Source organism: Balearica regulorum, chromosome 4 (assembly GCF_011004875.1).
Source record: "Balearica regulorum gibbericeps isolate bBalReg1 chromosome 4, bBalReg1.pri, whole genome shotgun sequence".
Lineage (NCBI taxonomy): Eukaryota > Metazoa > Chordata > Aves > Gruiformes > Gruidae > Balearica > Balearica regulorum.
In genome coordinates, this window is record NC_046187.1 from 49,742,908 (window position 1) to 49,761,487 (window position 18,580).

An 18,580-nucleotide genomic window follows, 5' to 3' on the forward strand; every position below is an offset into this window, starting at 1 on the left:
CTGGATGTCTTCTGCTGTTTTCTTTGCCCTTTGCAGCCTGTCTTATTTGAGGACACATAAAAATTGGTCTTCATCAATGCTACATACTGGTTTAGCTTCAAACTGGAAGCTGTGCAAACTGTGAAGTATATGCAAGAATGCTATGGATGAAGTACTCAGGTCATACAGTAGTCTAGAGTCAGATAAATGACAAAGTAGAAAAAAAATACATATATATATATATGTTTACACTTTATACTATTTTCATTCATTGTTGTCTTGTGCTTTACTCATACGACTCAGAAGCAAATATAGCTCCAGCCCTTTGGTGCTGCGTTAGGAGTTCTCATGTCTAAAATGTTGCAAGATTTGTTGGACCTTGTACCAAAATTTTTGCTGAACTTATTAGAGTTCCTCAGATTTCAGATCAGACTCTTCTTTTTCCACTGGTATAACTTAAAAAACTGACGTTGAGTAGTTCTTATGTTGCTTGGGGTACTGAATGGGAGAAGAAATAAGGGCATGGGAGCTGTGATCAGGAGTATTCATGTAGGCCTCTCACTCTGTACTTTGGAACAAACATATAACTTTTTTGTAAGAAATTGAGTTTTGTCTCAGAAAGAAAATGTTTGACCTTTCATTTTATCTCTTATTATTAAGATTTGCTGCTCTGACTTCAAAAATAAGAGTATCAAGCTCTCCTGTAATTCTTTTCATCTCTTAAAAAACCAAAGTGCTTCATGACAGATGTCAATACAGTTGGGAAGTTGAGGAAAAGAAGTTGTTGGTTCAAAGTAATTCAGCAGAGCAATAAAAAAGCATAGAGCTGAGGTCAAGTTGGTGCCCGGTATATACTATTTCCTTGGATATGAACCATTGTGGCTACATATTTCTTTTGACACTTTATCTCATACTTAATGCTTTTTTTGCATTTCAGGAGATTGTGTCTTTATCACGGGCGTGGGCTAATTTTTGATGTGATGGAAGGGCATCTATGGCTTTAGTACTGCTTCTTAGAGTAGTTGAAAACTTTGTATTGAAACCACCTTTGAGTGAGAACATAGGTTTCTCAAAACGACTCTTACTAAAAATTTATATTTCTGCAGATGTTTTCATAATTGTTTCAGGTAGTTCTACTACTTTGTGTGAAATCCAATTTGGTTTTGGTTTTAGAACAATGGGGTTTTAAAAGTAAATTTTAAAAGAAAATTTCAAAAGTCTCTTTTCAACTTGTAAAACTTCCTGATGGAATCTTCCTGCCATGTAGGCTGCTTAGAGAGAAAAATTTCCAGTTCCATGCAATTTCAGTGCTATGCTTCTCCTCAAATATTTTTTTTCAGTTGCATAGGTTCCTGAAACCTACTCTAGATCTTATTTTTTTTAAAAGCAATATCTAATGTTAGTGTCCAGGAAGTCTTCTGCATATTAAATATTTAATTTAATTTGCTTCAGAGTTAGCAGCTATAATGAACCTGATCCCTATATGTGAAGGGATGATTGGGTTTTTGTTGACTCACATGGAAAAACTAATTGTTTTTTTAATTATTTTTTTACTTTTTTATATTTTTTATTTTTTATTTTTTTTTTAAGAAGGGAGACTAGTATCAGGCTGTCATGTTGGTTTCATATCATTGAAGCTTTTTTATTTCAAGGACAACTCTATTGTTGCTTCACACCACTCAGCCTAAATTCTTCCTTTCTGATCTGTGGAAGCCCATATGCCTGTGCATGTGTACAAGATATATAATCTCCTAATATAACTCTTCTGTTTTCTTATCTTTCTGCAGTGACATAAGAATGTGCATACTGCCCTTCTTGCAAGGTGATCATTGCTTTTTCTTTCTTCCTGGTAAAGAAGGGAGTTCTCATGCTTTTTGTTTGTTATGAAAAATGGACATACTTTAATGCCCCAATGCTGAAATGCCTGGTCAGGCAGACAGGTGAACATTCTCTTGCTTTAGTTGCACAGAATTTCAACCCAACTGAATCCTGCATTTCTTCCCACTGTCCTCTGGTCCTGCACTCCTGCTCTGTCTGCTGTTTTGACAGAGGGCCGCCGTGTTCCCCTCCTTAAGACACTGAAATAACTGAAAAGATTCTCACTACTCTGAACTCCTTATAATAGTGAGGTGGCAGTGCCTAAGCAGCTGTTTTTGTTGCAAACTGGTTTTGTGATAGTTTTGCTGCATAAATGTTCAGAAAACATAAGATATTTATATCTGTAAAATGTAACCATGTTTTCCATTGCCAACATTTCTTTTTAGAAGTGTTTTCATTTGCCTAACTAATTATGTACTAATCCTGCCTAACTAATTATCTACTAATCCTTCAGAGAGTAGAAAATGCTAGAGTCTATTGTGATTTATCTGTCCTTAGCTGTAGTTCGTTAGCTACTTTTGCAGTCAAAACGATGAGATAGAATAGTATAATCATCTCGGCTCAGGACTTCCAAACCTCTGCAGGATTTTTTGTTTTCCTAAATGAAATGTAAGTACCCATAATTTCTCTGCTTTTAATCCAGTGCAGTTTGACTTTCCTTGTTCCTTTGAGTTCCTCAGAATGTAGCAGTTGTAGCTATCATTCAGCATCTTAATTAAAAAAAAAAAAAGGGAGGGTGGGGTCATGGGGGGAGAATGGAAAGAATACTGTTTAGCTAGATATCATTTTATATCCCTGACTATGTTCCCTCAGTCCAGATGTGTTGTTTTGTTTTTGTAGTGTCGTCTCTGTGCCCTCCCAGCTTCAGTGTGGCTGTGCTCATGATGCTTCACAACACTTGCATTTCAATATTCTGGTGCTGCATGTTTAATATTACATTAATTAATACAGTTAATCAAACTCAACTGTGTTTTTGGTGTATGTGGGTGGCAGAAAAATGTACAATAGAAAAAAAGAGTCAGGTTCTTCAAAGGAAAAATAAGTGCTCTAAGTATAAACATTGTTATCTTCTGTCAGTCCCTGTAATGGTCCTGACTCCCTCATTCACATGTCCTTGAGCAACCAGTAGCGTAATTTTAAAAGATGCTCTCTCTTTCCCCTTCCAGAAATCTACCTTTTTTTTTTTTTCTAAAGATATTTTGCTCATCAGACAAATTGATTCATGTTCACTTATTCAGGCAAAATTACTCCTAAATGAATATGAAATAGGGAACCTCTAGGAAGCAGCCATATCTTATGATATCCTTCATCAGTTGCTCAGACCTTCTAACCCGAAGATTTGTTTCACTTTATCTTGCCTTTTCCAAGCAATTGATAAAAGATACTCTGTCAAAGTTGTCAAGGTGAGAGGAATTCCAGGCTTAAGCAACATGAATGAGACGGTTGTTTGGTTTATATATATTAAATATCTTCTGTATTTATGAGTTGTTATTTTAAGTTAGATTGGACAGGTTTGGGGTGAAATCAGAGTTTATTAGAGTTATCACAACTAATATATGATTGGATATTGTGGGAATTTATTGTCAAACAAGTATATAAAATTTTGTAGAGATTAAGAGGAAACATCAAAATAGAACAGAATTAATTTTCTTTTCAAACAAGAGCAAAAGGCCTGGAAATCATTGGCTGCTGATTATTCACTGCAGACACTCTCTTCTACAACTGTGGAGCTCAATATTAATAGTGATTTTAACATATAGCCACCAGAATAGCTGAAAGGTTGGTTTTTATTTTTATTTTTTCAGTCCATCTGACATTTTCAGTAGACCTTCACAAACTTGGTTTGTACATCTAATCTCCAGCTTGTATCAACATCACAGCAACCCTTTCCCCATTGTCAAAAGGAATACTAATCTCTGAGACAGGAAGTCCCTCCACAAAACAGAGGAAGACTCAAGGGTGATAACCAAATACATTGCATAAGATCAAAAAGTGAATGTAGAGAGCCGGGTCCTGGTCATGTTTGATACATGGTAGTTTTTAAATTGCTTTTCCTTGGATTTCCATATGTTGCCATATAATCTCACTGTTGCCACCTACACTACTAAGGACTATATCAGAAAGGAGAGGTGGGATCCTTCTGTTTAGGTATAGCTCTCCATTCAGCAAGGAGGATTCTTTGTCTATGAAATTGTTCCGTATTTCCCTATCTTGCATTTATGCAATTGATTATTATTTCCTCTGACAAGTGCAAAGGAGAGTGTTCTATTGAATTATTTTCCAGAGCACTTTTTCTGGCTTATCAACATCATTTTTTGTTTCTAATTTTGCACTCCAAAAGTACTTTCAGTACTTTCAGCATGGGATAAATTTTCAAATTAACATATTATCAAATCTGAATAAAAAATTTATTATCCAAATATTAATAAAAATATTCAATGGTGTTTGGACCAAAACCTCTCTCTGTATGTCCTTTCAGATAACTGAATACCTAATGACCGAATAACTTTTTTCAAGACAAGTCCCTGTTTAAAAGTTACGTTCATTGCCTATGGAATATCATGTGTTAATGCATCAAAAGTCTTGCAGATATAAAGATATCCCCCATCTGCTGCCTCTGTTCCATTGGGTTAGGGAATCAGGCTGGTTTGACCTTAGTGGTGTTATTCATTAAGACTAGTTTTCAACAGCTAGTTTGTATGTCTGAGTAAGGATCTCTTTAAGCAGTGGCCTTTCCAGGGAATTAGCCATTGCTTTGGAGGCTCAGGGGAATCTAGCAGGATCCTGGGCACACACTGTTCACACTTTCAGTTAGAGGTACCCTCACCTATCCCTCATCCACCGCTGGATTCCCCACAAAAAAATGGTGGTGACTATTACTTGTAACTTCTCTTCAAACTGCTTACACAATTGGCAGTTTTTTCCCCTTAAAAATGGACTTGTCTGTAAATCTATCTCTGTCCTTTTGTGGACTAATGAAACCTCTCAAATTCTCTTTAGACTCTTTGTGAGTTTGTTGAAGGCAATAACCTCAGGATTCAGAAGTGAATTTCATTAAGCTCTGGGAACCTGAAGCTACCTTGACTTTATTTAGGTATTTGATTTTCTGTTCCTTTTCTATTTGTTGTCATAGCCAGGCCAAAGCTGGCAGTTAGGTTTTGTTGATCTCAAAGGACACATCCTCTCCCTGTACCTCCCTTCCCCCTCCAGCATATGCACAGTTTTAATAAGAAAGCAGAACTAGAGATTAAAAAGATCATCTAGTTTATCTTTCTATAGATCACAGGCATGTTATCCATCCAGCTACCCCTGTCTGGAGTCTTGTGTTTCATTAAAAGGTAAGGTGCCAATGGGGAACAGTTTTCGAGTACTGATACTCCTAGAGATACGGTTTATCTGCATAAGCATTGGAACATACATTGAAACTTGGCCATTGACTCAACCTTCCCTTTGTACTGGTCAGCAGAAGTTGCTAGCTACCAAGGTTTGGGAAGAGAATAGACTTCTTGTTCATGAAACAAACTAAGTGCACTTTGGGTGTTTAAAATCCATATAAATGACTACTTTGATATCTCTGTTGCCTGGTGTAACTCCACATCCTCTCTGGCGTGGGGAAAATGTGTTGTTTGCTTCATGGGTTACTGTTTCCTGTACGTTTTTCTTCTATTTGCTCAACTTAAAAAGCATGGGAACATAAGCCAAAGCTAGAATTTGATACCAGAAACTGTTTAAGGCTGAGATTAATCATTTAAATTAAAGGTTTTAAATTATAAAACATCCAGATAATTCTTATTTGTAAAATTGGCAGAGTAATGCACTGAGTAAGCTTTTTAGCTCTTTCTGTGCAAAGTTTGCCTCATGGGATATTGAATTCATAAGGTGGTCACCCTCCCAAATATTCAGCACATTGTTTATAGGCATTTTAAAATTGGAAGGCATAAATAACATAATGACTATCAAGAATATGAAATGTCAGTTCAGCTAAAATTTCCGTTATTGTAATTCCAAGAGTGGTATTAAGGCCAGTTGCAATATAGTAAACAGAAAAATCAAATTAAAATTCTGGGAGGACTAAGAAGAGAAATGTGCTGAAACTAGAGCTAGAAGTTTAGCGTGAAATCTTGAGATTTATCAATTATTAATACAGAGTATGAGCAATGAAAAGTTCATAAGGAAACAATAAGCTTTTTTCCAGCTGGAGACTCCTTGGGGTGAACTGGTGGTGAGTCTCTAAATATTATTGATGCTTGGAATGAGGAATGTGCTCTAACACTGAGAGTTACTGTTGGGACCAGAAAAAATGGATTTTGCTGTAAGTGCTGTTTCTGATCTAGTGCGTGCTCCTGCTGGATCCAGGAGGCCATGGAGCACTGGAGATCACAGAAGCTAAACAAACCACATGTTACTATCTCTAGCACTCTGCTTACCTGATTTTCCTTTTTTTCCATCTCTCTCGCCTACTACTCCATGAAATTCCAAACAGACAAAATTAAAAATGAATGCTAAAACTGTGAAAGCAAATACAGACAGCAGATATTTATCTTATGTACAGTAATAATTTTTCAAGACTACTTTTTTCCTCATTCATAAAATAAATATTTTCCAAAAATACAGAGTTCAGAAGAGAAACTTAATGGGGGAGAACAATAGTTCAATTAAGACCATGAGTGAAAATGACTAATGCAAGTACATGACATCAACTTTAAGATGGGCTACAGAAAAGGCACCGAATGTTATTACCTGAATTGATTTTTATTAAAAAAGGTGCCTGGAGGGGTTAGTCAATGAGCTGTTTTTCGACTGTCTGCTGTCTTTCCAGACAATAACAGAAAACAGTATAAATTCTTCCAACAAAATTACTATTGTATTCTTCCTTTCTTTTGGGTTCTCAAGGACTAACTTCAAACCATCAAAATGCATAGAAAGTCTAGGGTGTCCTGACTTATGCCTGGCTATACAAAAACTACCGCAGAGACTGGAAGATAAAAGCAGCAGTATTAGTTAAATTGTGAAACAAAGGATCGTTAAAGAAATCATTTACAGAAATGGGCATCTCTAGTCTATTACCCACAAATTACTGCCAGGCACTCAACAGCTTTCCGTGAAAAGAAGGCAAATCGCTCACATGGATTTTTAGGAACAATTCATCTTTAGTTCTTTAACAAAATTAGACAAACCAAGAAGTCTGTGCTGTTTAAGATGAAAGACATGAAAAATATCCAATCTTTCTTTCTCTCTTGTCCTGCATTAGATTTTTTCCATGTGCCAATCGTTTTGTGAAATATCCAGTTTTATGGGACAATCTGTCTACATTTTCACCCAATACTATTTCCATTGCCTGCAAAAATGAATCTTGCATAGTTTTGGTACACTTAGCTATGTTAGAAATTTTGTTGTAGGGGGAAAAAATATTTAAATAGATATAAGGTACATTTAATTTTTGAATTAGGTTAGTCTTTCAGATTTGGCCTGTTTCTCAAACTGTATTAATTCCATCTCTTAAGATGTGGACAAAAAGTTTAGCTATGGTTTATGCCTTGCTAAGTATAATGTGTTGGATGCTGGTAAAAACCTACTTGAGCCTGGCATCTGATTTCTAATATGTAGCTGCAAAATGTTCTTTTCCCCAAATTTTTATACTTGTTTTCTTTTTGCTTTTTTTTTACAGAACAATACAATGGGAACTCTAATTTGAATCTTTTAAACAAACTGTCTAGTCAAAAAAATTCACAGGAATAGCTTCACTAAGCTAGAAAAAGAAATTGAGGATACCACTCAATTTTGTACCCAGTTTTGTATGTAAACAAGCAAAAAAACCAACCTGTTAATGTATGTGGGAGACTTATGCTGCAAGTGTCTAGCAATGGTGGTTTTCAGCTAAGGTAGATAATGTATACTTAGATAACTTTTACTGGATGATATTAACGGAGCTTATAGGAAGTTTTTCCTGAATCCACAGATATTATTACTTTTGCACCACACCAAAAACATATGTGAAGAAAACTCATAAATCACAACAGCAGAGGAAAGAATTGCTGAGTGTTCATAGTCTATGGGAGGTTTTTAAGGCATCAGATGTGTCATAGACCATCAAACTTTCTCAAGGTTTTCTCAGAAAAATGCATGTGTGAGCATCATGCAGTGTGTACCCAGTGAATTCAGTCTTTCTGGGGTGTGCATATGTTTTGCACCCAAAGCTTACTAATCTTTAGTGAATTTGATGTCACAGACTTGTTTGACTTGCTCCTTATAAACATATCAGCTGGACTGTCATACTAGTACGTATATATGCGTGCTTAAATCAACGCATTAGCTCAACAGTTGATGTGCTTAGAAAGAGGTATGTATAAAAGAACTGAAATATTTCACTAAATTTAGCATTTAAACACTGAGTGAGACAATAGGAGTAGTTTTGTATTCTGTCAGCTATATTTCAATATTTCCTCTAACAACTGACTAAATAAAATATCCCAACAGCTTAAGGGTAGCTGGACATACTGAAATAATACTCTGATTATTTGTTTTCTTTTTCTGATCAGTGTCTCATTCTCTTCTCTCCCTTACCCTCTGTTAGAGTTTCTTTTTTACTTTTATTTTATTGTCATTCACTGTTTCATTTGCTATTTCCCAACAGCATTTAGGTACTTAGTCCATGGTCTTAGAGAAGACTTCACTTAAATCCATTTGACTCTGAAGTGACTATATCAATCCCTCCTCAAATTTATCTCAAAGTCCTTGAACAAACTATTTCTCTGTTTTTTTCAAGATTTTCTTCTCAAATTTCTGAAACTGTTTCCACATAATTTCTTACCTCTTCTCTCTACTGATAACAATATTACCAAATCCTCTTGTTCTGATAATTTCATCAGGATTAACATAACTTTAAAAATTTTTTTTTTTTTAGTAGATCTCTGGAACATAGCATCTAGATTAGTCACCACAAAGAAACATGATTAGAAACACCAGTGTATCATTTAATGATGCTGCAGTATCATGGTGGACAGCATATGACACATCCACTTTGTTTTGAAATAGTTGGAAAAATACAAAGTTACTTCCCACACCAGGGATATATAGAGTGGTCAATAATGATCTTTCTTCATCAAGCTATGCCAACCAAATTCCATGAGATTTTTTTAAAAACTGGAAACAGTTTATTTACCTGTTGTGTCTTCAGGTACAGGCATCTAATAGTTGTTTGGCTTGAATCTTGCTGAAGAAATGTATGAAATGTATGAAATGTCTCTTAACCTCTTCCCCTCCCTCCCCCTCCCCCTCGGGAATACTCCGATTTCCTGGAGTCTTATTTACTCTTAGTCTGGCCAGACTGAAGCCTTAAGTGATTTAACTATGCAATCTAGTTCGGTCTTCAAAAGTTAGGAAAAGTAGGATGAATGCACTGTCTATTTTTCCTGGAAAACCAAGGATTATTGTTGTACCCCATGAAATAGGTATTACAGCTTAGCATGTGTTTAATGGCCCCAGACACATCAGTGATTTTCACTATCTGTTTAAAACAGTTCAGGATCAGGCATGGTCTGAGATGAGTGTCATCTATATATTTGTACTTATATAGTATGAATGTTTAGCGGTCTACATCCTTTCTGTGCTCATCTTTTGCAATATTTTCCTTTGTATGGCTTTAAAATGACCATTGCCAAAGTTTATAATTGGGGGTTGTGAAAATATGAACTTGATCATTTGTGATTTCCTCCAGCCCTCTTCTGATCTTTCATGTTCGGGAGGTTTGAAATGGAGTGTCTTGATATTTCTGTCCAATGATAATTTGTGTGAATAATTGTGTTGGTCTGGTTTTCTGCAGCTTATATTATGTCAGTATTAGCTACTTTCTTGTGCTTGTGATTTAGTGGTTTTTTCTTCAGATACTTTCCTGGTTTTGTTTTATTTTCTCAGATCACCTCATACTTCCCTTCCATGTGATAGTCTGTGTTTTTGCTCATCTCCAGGTCCAAGATGAAGGGTTATGCATATACATACACATATATTTATTAAGAACATTGAAGTAATCTTTATTTTGAAAAATGGTTGTTCTATTGATGTCAGTAAATCTTTACTTCATTGTAAGAATAGTATACAATATCTTTTTTTTTTTTTTTTTTTTTTTTTTTGGTGGCACTGAGGTGAATATTCTGTTTATCCCTTGTTTCCATCTATGTGACTGTTCTAATAACTGCAAAATAAAATATTTGGAGGGAGTACCTGATATTAGTTCTTTCTGTTGATGATTTCTCACTATGCATTGAACACCTAAATATGCAGTAGGCTAGTAATATGATCGTTTACTTAAAAAACTTAGAAAATACACTTCCAAAAGTCTACTTCTGAATGTCAGCCACTGCTCGCACAGATATCCAGGGATTTCATATAGCTACTTTGTCATCCCTATCATGAGTGGGTGTGGGAAATTTTTTGCAATTAGATTGCTCTTACGCATTCGAATAGGTAATATAACACATAGTGGTGTCGTATCTGTGAAGATTGAGGACACAGGCAAAACAAAGTCTGTAGGGAAAGGTACTACTGGCTATGGATCTCATATTATGTGCTTCTTTATTCTGGATATAATGGACTGTCAGAATACACTACTGGACATAAAAATTTCTAAGAAAATTATTTTGCTAGCAGTACTAATCAGCTCTCAAGAGAGAGTTTTATTTTTAAAGCCTAGAAAATTATTTCCTAATTAATTTACCAGCTGTAAATTTAAATGAGCGAATTGCTTTGCATCAATTAATCCATACATTTTTTTTTTCCGTAAAACATAACTATTAACTTGTTAAAAGTAATCATAATCCATGAAGGCTCAGTGAGGCCTAACATGAAGGAAGAAAGGTATTTGATTTCTCCTTGACTATATTTGAAACAGTCTAGTAAAATTCACAGTAAGATTCTCTACAGATCGAAATATTTTTTCACAGTATTGAGGCAGAATGTCAGTGCTTTAAAGACTATTCGATGTAGCATCCACTGCATCCCTACCTATTTAAAATAGAAGAATAAGCTTTTCTTCCAGCCTGTATTTGTTTGCTTATGTGTTCTGGACTTAATATAATGTATTATATTATAATAGGGTTGTTAGGAAGTATCCTCCAATGTTTGAACTTAGAGTATGAATGTCATCAGAGATACTCATGCAGTCAGCAAGCAGTAGCTGAATTCTGTTTCCTGCTAAACTTGTGTTTCCTACTAAGCCCTGAGTAATCTGTGGACTGAATATGGTTTCTGGGACTTTTCTGGGAATGGTTCTTTAAAATAACCATCAAAAAATGGACGAATTCCACAACATATCTTTTCCCTTTTATTTTGCTGGCTAGCAGTGAAAATGAAATCTGAAGTAACCGTAAAAATATTGCCAGTGCTCAACGTTTACAAATGGCAAGTTGCTCTTTTGTAAGGCTTATGTGCATTCCAGCAATGGTAGGTCTGCATGGAGTTTTTGAGAAATGTGTGTTAAAAATAGAAAAGTACATTTAGTAGTTCATTGATTGCTTAAAATTGGGAAACATATTACAGCTTGTGCTGATGAATGTGGGTAGTGCATAAAATGTCAGTTATCCAGACCGTTTCACAGTCCAACTGAACTTACCTTCCTTGAACTAATTTATTGAGAGGGGCACATTTATTTTACTATTCTGTATTTTGTTGCTTGGTCAGTTTAAAAAAAAATAAAAATCTGCAGTCGTTGCAGCTCTCTGGCATGTAATGCAGATAATAGAAACCAATTGACAAAAATGTCTACATCAAGTCTTAGCCACCAAGTAATTTTTCTCAATTATTTCCTTGGCAAGATAAATATGTTTTTGTATGCAAAACTTGCTGTTGTATTTAATTATCTCTGTAGATACAGTACATCAATAAAATTTTAATTAAGAATTTCTCTGGTTATCTCTTCAGCAATCTGTTTTGGAATAGGACTGTAACTGCTAGGTAATGAAGACTCTGTTTGTGATATTTCAACTCTAATTTAAAGTCACTTTTCATGTCCCAATCTTAGCCTTCTCCTCTTCCAGAAGTTACCATCAGAAAGCTTACAACAAGTCTTTTAGATGAAGTTATTTTGACTTGTTAGTTCTGATAATGATAAACATGAGTTCTTGGAGATTAGATTATAGCAACAGCAAAAGCTGGTGAACTGATATTTCTCATGGAGAGAAAAAATCCATACTTTCATTAAATAATAAAAACATTATCAAAACAGATTTTTTTATTTGTGTAAAAATAAACAAGCACAAGGTATATTTCACTATATTTAATATATAATTGAATATAAATAATAGATTATCTTTTAAAATTTTTATTAAATCACAATAGAAATAGATGGGTAGAAAATCAAGTTAAAATTTCAGTGACTTCTATACCATTTATTTAACGAGTAGTGTCAGATATGACGAATACTATGAGGAGTTCACAGTAAAAATAAATGCATTCTTTCTTTTGGTAATCAGTACTTATGTGCTCTGGACCATACTAAATAGCAGTAGATAAAAATGAAGGCCATCTTTTCCTCAGGACACTTTGAAAAGTGATCCAAGAACCCCAAACCAGTGATGTAGCTCTGAGGCAGTCAATAGTGTTAAAAATACTAAGTACATGAATTGCATATCCATTTTGAATCCCTGTTTATTTATACCACAGAGGTGATCTGCAGTGCTCTTATAAATCCTGTTATCAGCACTACTAATAATATATCACATTAATGGGGTTGTAGCTTAAATGTTTGAATTTATACTTCAAGTTGTGACTTCATTCAGAATAAGTTATAACCCAACTAATTGCCTCTTCTCTTTGACTTCATTTTTCAAACTCTGAATGAAAATGCTTATCTTTTTGTAACTGAACTAACGCTTGGATGATTTAAAAAAAAAAAAAAAAGAAAACAGCTCATAGTATATATCAGCTCAGATGATGACTTTTTATGCTCTCGGGTGATCACTTTTTATACTGCTGCAAAATAGTGAATCCTGGCAGAAGTTTTTTAAAATCAGCTTGCATATTGTTCTTTCCATCATCTGCCTCTCAATCTAATTTGGTTTTTGCTGCCAAGAGCGGTGCTTCTCTGTTTGTTCAGACACTGTTCCCACAAGAGCCCTACCCTCCCAAACCTTTTTTAACATATAAACTTTACAAGGCAAGACAGATTGTTACAAGGGAGATCATCAACTACTGTAATTTTTCTCAGTTGCTTAGTATCTGATCAATGTAGCAATTATTCAAAGTCAGCACAACTCAGAGATGTGGCTCTGTGTACATACCTGGGTTGACTTAGGAGTGTGTGAGCCCCAGGATAATAAAGCAAAGCTATATATATAGCTAATGAAGTATATAAAATGGGTATTCAAAAGAGATGGTCCTGCACTCTAATGCCGCTCCTCATCCACCAAGTCACGTCGTGTAAATTCTCACAACTATATGCAAAGTGATTTTCTTCTCATTTTTCTAGTTTATGCCAAACCTTTGCAGAGGATTAGTGACTTTCCTGGTCTATCACGTGTAGCTTGATTTTTCATCATTGCTGAGGACTTTCTGTAATATAATATCATAGTGGATTTTATGTCAATAAATTGACATTAAATTGTTCATGATGTTAAATATGATCTTAAGGGTTTTTTTGGTGTTTTTTTAAGATCGTTTGCCCTTTAACTGTGTTTTACCAGTTATTTCTACTGTGTGCTTCATTTCCTAAGACAAAGACCTTTTAAGGGCAATTTTCTATCCAAAAGGATTTTTGATCTAAATAAATTTTTCAGAGTATTTTCTTATTAAGCACATATTGAGATAATGCTACTCTACAAAAATCTCTTTTTATCTCTGAGTGAAAAATCTTTAAAGTAACTGCAGTACTGCAGTGATGTCTCATTATTTGTTGTACGAGAAGAAAAACTACTTCTTTGCAATGAATAGATTCTTACAGTAATCACCAACAGTTGAGAACAACTACTCAGCTTGTTATGGCAGCATGTTACAAGATGGAAGTGTTTCTTAATTTCTTCTTGCGCGTTTTAGTTACTGCCTGATGGTGCTGTACCTCAGAATAAATGTTTCTGTTACTAATGGAACGCTAACAAAAGTGGACTTAATTCCCCTGACTCAAGTTATCTATACCAGTCTCTTAAAATTATGCATTGAATTCCTTATCATATGTCTTACGCTTTGGAAGAAGTTTATATATCTTGCTCTAATTAACATTGATCTTGTTCCTGATGTACTGAACTCTCATAGGCTCTTGAGTTCTGTCCAGGGAATTAAAGGTGCACATAGTCTGATTAAATATTTAATCAGACCCTTAAGAATATATTTTCTCCAAATTCCCTTGCTACAAATTGGAGTTTAGTCTTGACCTAAAGAAGATAATATGGAAAAGATGTACTGTGAAATGGAATGGTTATATCTTTTCTGCATTTTTTTCTCTGAGATCCCATGATCTCAGGATAGAATCAAGATAGAGGTCTAAGTATTCCATGATAGATTTCCATTCTGTACAAATGTAGTCTGCATAAATTGTGGAAGGACCAAATGTGAGTCAGTACCACTATATGCAATAATACAAATATATGTAAAAAACCCTCTCTTGCTTTGAAGTATGTGCTGACTTATGCTTATCTCCCGTGGAAACATGCATGCAGAGAGGGAAATGCAGGGAAGTCAGTGAGCTGCCCTTGATCAGCTTGATGGGTGCTGGTGCTGGTGCTAGGATTTGGAATGATGAGAGGTAATACATTAAGACAAGTAGGTCGTAAATGTATTTTGTCAGGTGGGTTTCTGTTATTTACATTAAGATCCAAAGAGAATGCTCAGAATTACTACATGGAACTTCTTTTTCACTAAATATTTTCCAATTAATTGCACAAAGCAAACATTTATTTTCAATTGCATAAGTACAAATATATGCAGGAATAGAAGGAATATTAGAGTGATCTAAGCATACCTCTAAGTGAAGCTGTATTACTTCACTAATGAGGATTGTGTCCAAGTTGCCACTACAAATTCTCATTTCTGTGGGGAAAGTGAAGTCAGCATGATGGAAAATATGTTAAGACAAGACTCAAAAATGCTGAACATTGCTAGTGGACTTTAAGTTGTGCATTGCTTGTAAAATGGGCTCTGCAGCTCTGTGGTAGGTGGCCAGGCTTCTTAGGCAGTGAGTGAGCGTGGGAGTCAGATGCCACAGAATGTGAATCATAACAGTCATTATGCTGAACAGGATGATGTCTAACATGCTAAACAATAGGGGAGAACAATTAATGCAAGGTGCATTGTATATGTTTTTGGGCATCCAGTTTGAGGATGAAGCGAGCTAACTTAGATTTCTCAGGGCAGACCTTTCTCCAGGATTTGTACACCAAGACTTTTTACAGACCTTGGGTATCCAGGTGATGTCCATGCATCCTTTCATTTATATATTGTTGCAGAGTTCACATTCTTTCCTATCTAGAGACTCCACATGTTCTTTTGTCTGACAATGTTCAAGCCAGCCTGTCCTAACTACCATGGTTTAGTTTGTTCTAGAAGGGGAGAACTTTTTGTCTTTTAGTTACTTCCACTGAAGCTGTTCGGTTTTGCACACAATTACAAAAGGACCGCTGAGTTGAAGGGAATGATTGGGTCACTAAATACAGATCTGTAGATCGCTTGCGTTTTAACCACAGCCACCTCACATTATCACTTCATGTGGTTCAGCCTCCATCTCAAATCTGATTAAGGTTTTTGATCTAAAAACTTCTATAGAAGTTCCAGCACCTCACTCGTCTGATACTTGCAAAGTATTACACATCTAGCCAAATTATATTTTGGCAAACTGGACAAAGCAGAAGAAGTGAAGAGTGGATCTTTAGCTGTGCTGTGTTTAAGGCCTGGACTTCTATAGGAGTGCAATAGTATACTCTGAGCAGGCCAGGCCTTAGGGCCATAGGGTAGATCTGGTTTTGGGATCCCAGTGGCATTTGGTGTGAAACTGATACGAAGCTGCTCAGTGCTAACTGTCCCAAGATGCTGCTGAATGTGATGCAAACAAATGTATAGGTGAGGCACGTTGAACTCAAGTGTTCCTGGGTAACCTGCTCTAGCTGATCCTGCTTGAGCTGGGAGGGTGGACTAGATGTTCTCAAGAGGTCCCTTCCAACCTAAATGATTTTGTGATTCTTCTTCTAACCAAGTGCAGGAAGGCATTTTCTCAACATCTATTTTACCGTGGGATGAATCTTTCTCTAGAGAGACCTGCCTCCGAATTCCTGCAAATACTAGATTAGATATCTGAAACAAATACCATGTCAGAGAAGTATGCTGATTAAACTTTAGTTTTTGAGGGACTGTGGTCTTTTAGAAGTTAGCACTTAAATTTTGTTTTGTTAAGGAGGGGGTCTTATGCTTTAGGTATTCATCGTTCTAAGACAGAATAGATTTGAGCTGCTATTATTTCTGCAGAGTGAAAAACTGTCTTAGCTCTTCTGCTGTACTTTTAACTCAATGTTTTTTATTTTAAAATATTTTACTGGCTGCTACTTTATAATATATACTGCAGCCCTTAGGTAACTGAAGAAAATGATTTATTAGACTGAGAAATAATACTACTATACAAAGGCAATCAGCTGGTTTAAGTAAGTGTATGATGTTACTTGGGTGGCAAACTTTCAGTATACATATAATGATAGCAAAAGATCCATTATAGACTTGTGGGTTAATGAAGTATATGCGAATAATTCTATTACTAGGCTGCAACCCAGTAGACCGCTCAGTCCTCACTAAAGGTAACATTACAGTAATAATGGTAGAGATGAGTGTATTAGACAAAAGAGAGATTGACTCATGTCTTCAGTCCATTTTTGAATCAAACTTTGAATAATAACCTACTTTACTATTAAAAATGACCAAATCTCTGTGTCTCTGGTGGGAATACTAAAATCTATGCCTCCTTCAGTTTTAGTATCCTTTCCACATTTGATGATCTTAGGTTGTAACAATGACATAGAGGACTGCATCAACTAATGATAAAACAGGTACCTATTACCTCCGTGGAATGTTAACTGAAATCGGAAACATGGGCTCCGGATAGACTGTTGGGTTCATGTTTTTGTAAAATAGTTTTCCAGGGCTGCAAGAAAAGGTGGTAAGTCCAGGATTTCCCTTCCAAAGTTGTTACAGTATAGCAGTCTGTCTCTCTAAGATTTGATGTCTTTGAGTTTATTTGGCTCTCTGATAATTAACAGTATCTTAATGTATGCTTTAAAGTGATAGCAAAGGAACACAAGAACAGAGAAACTGGCACTATGAGCCTTACTTCTTGCATAAGTCTTTCCTCTTCTGTCCAGCTTTCCAAACTTTCTGTCCCTGGCAGGTATGCAAATGATGCTAAACCCTGTCATGAAGATTAATCCAAGTGAATGATTTCTCAATGCTGTAACAGAGGGCAGTTTTGGAAAGATAATGATAACATTAAGAAGGTGATGCCAATATGGACATGCATGCACTGATTCAAATACAGAGGCTTATTATGAGAAACTTCACCAAAGCCTTTGTGAACCATAGTCTGGCTTCATGTAATAAAGCTCAAAGTAATTGTGAAGTTGTACAGGGCTCCTGAAAAATGGGAGTTGTGAGTGCTTTTAGTGATTTTTCTATCTAGTTCTTCATAGCTGTTTATCATAGAATCATAGAATGGTTTGGGTTGGAAGGGACCTCAAAGACCATCTAGTTCCAACCCCCCTGCTGCGGGCAGGGACACCCTCCACTAGACCACGTTGCCCAAAGCCCCATCCAACCTGGTCTTCAACACTTCCAGGGATGGGGCATCCACAACCTCTCTGGGCAACCTGTTCCAGTGCCTCACTGCTCTAACAGTAAAGAATTTCTTTCTAACAGCTAATCTAAATCGACCCTCCTTCAGCTTAAACCCATTACCCCTTGTCCTATCACTACACTCCCAGGTTTTGCTATGGCCCTCTTAAAGGTAACAGAGGAATCATTTTCTTTAGTGTTTTTTTTAAATTACTTTTTTTATGTAAGTGTTAGCATTTATCCTCTGCTCTACCCAATATGACAAACTTAAAAGGTGTTGAAAAAAAGATGCAACACAATAGAAGAGCAAACCCACATGTGAATACATTCAGCTATTAAAATACAGTTTGTAAGAGACAGAAAATTATATCAAAGGTTAAGAAATCAGGACAATAAAATATAGTGCACTCCAAGACCGAATGAAAACTATGAAGTGTTAATTGCTCATGTCTAGGAAAAGAAATGAACAGGAGATTAGAAGCAGGAAGAAGAAACTGATAAGGCTAGAAATAGCAATGGGCTGTCATAAAGGGTCTAAGTATTTAGAAGTTCATCATCAGGCCCTTAAAAAGGAATATACCTCATATTCCAGAGGTGACTTTGAACTAAAGTCAGACAGAAACATTTTCTAGCAAAGCAATATGCAGTATGCATTCGTACTTGCATTTACTACTGTGATTTTTATTTTCCTGTTTCGGGGGTCTTGTTTTTAAGTTAGATGACTGCACATTTTAGAGGCAATTTTTTAGAACTGAAAGGAGCAGGAAGTATTACTAAAATGCCTTTAGCAGACAGCACACAGTAGGTGAGGATCATCCATCCATCCATCCATCATTTCAATGCCATATCTAATGGTATTGTCTAGCTCTTCAAACTTTTTGACAAGCAAACAATATATCAGCTGCTCAGCCTAGGTACTTTCAAAGCAAAT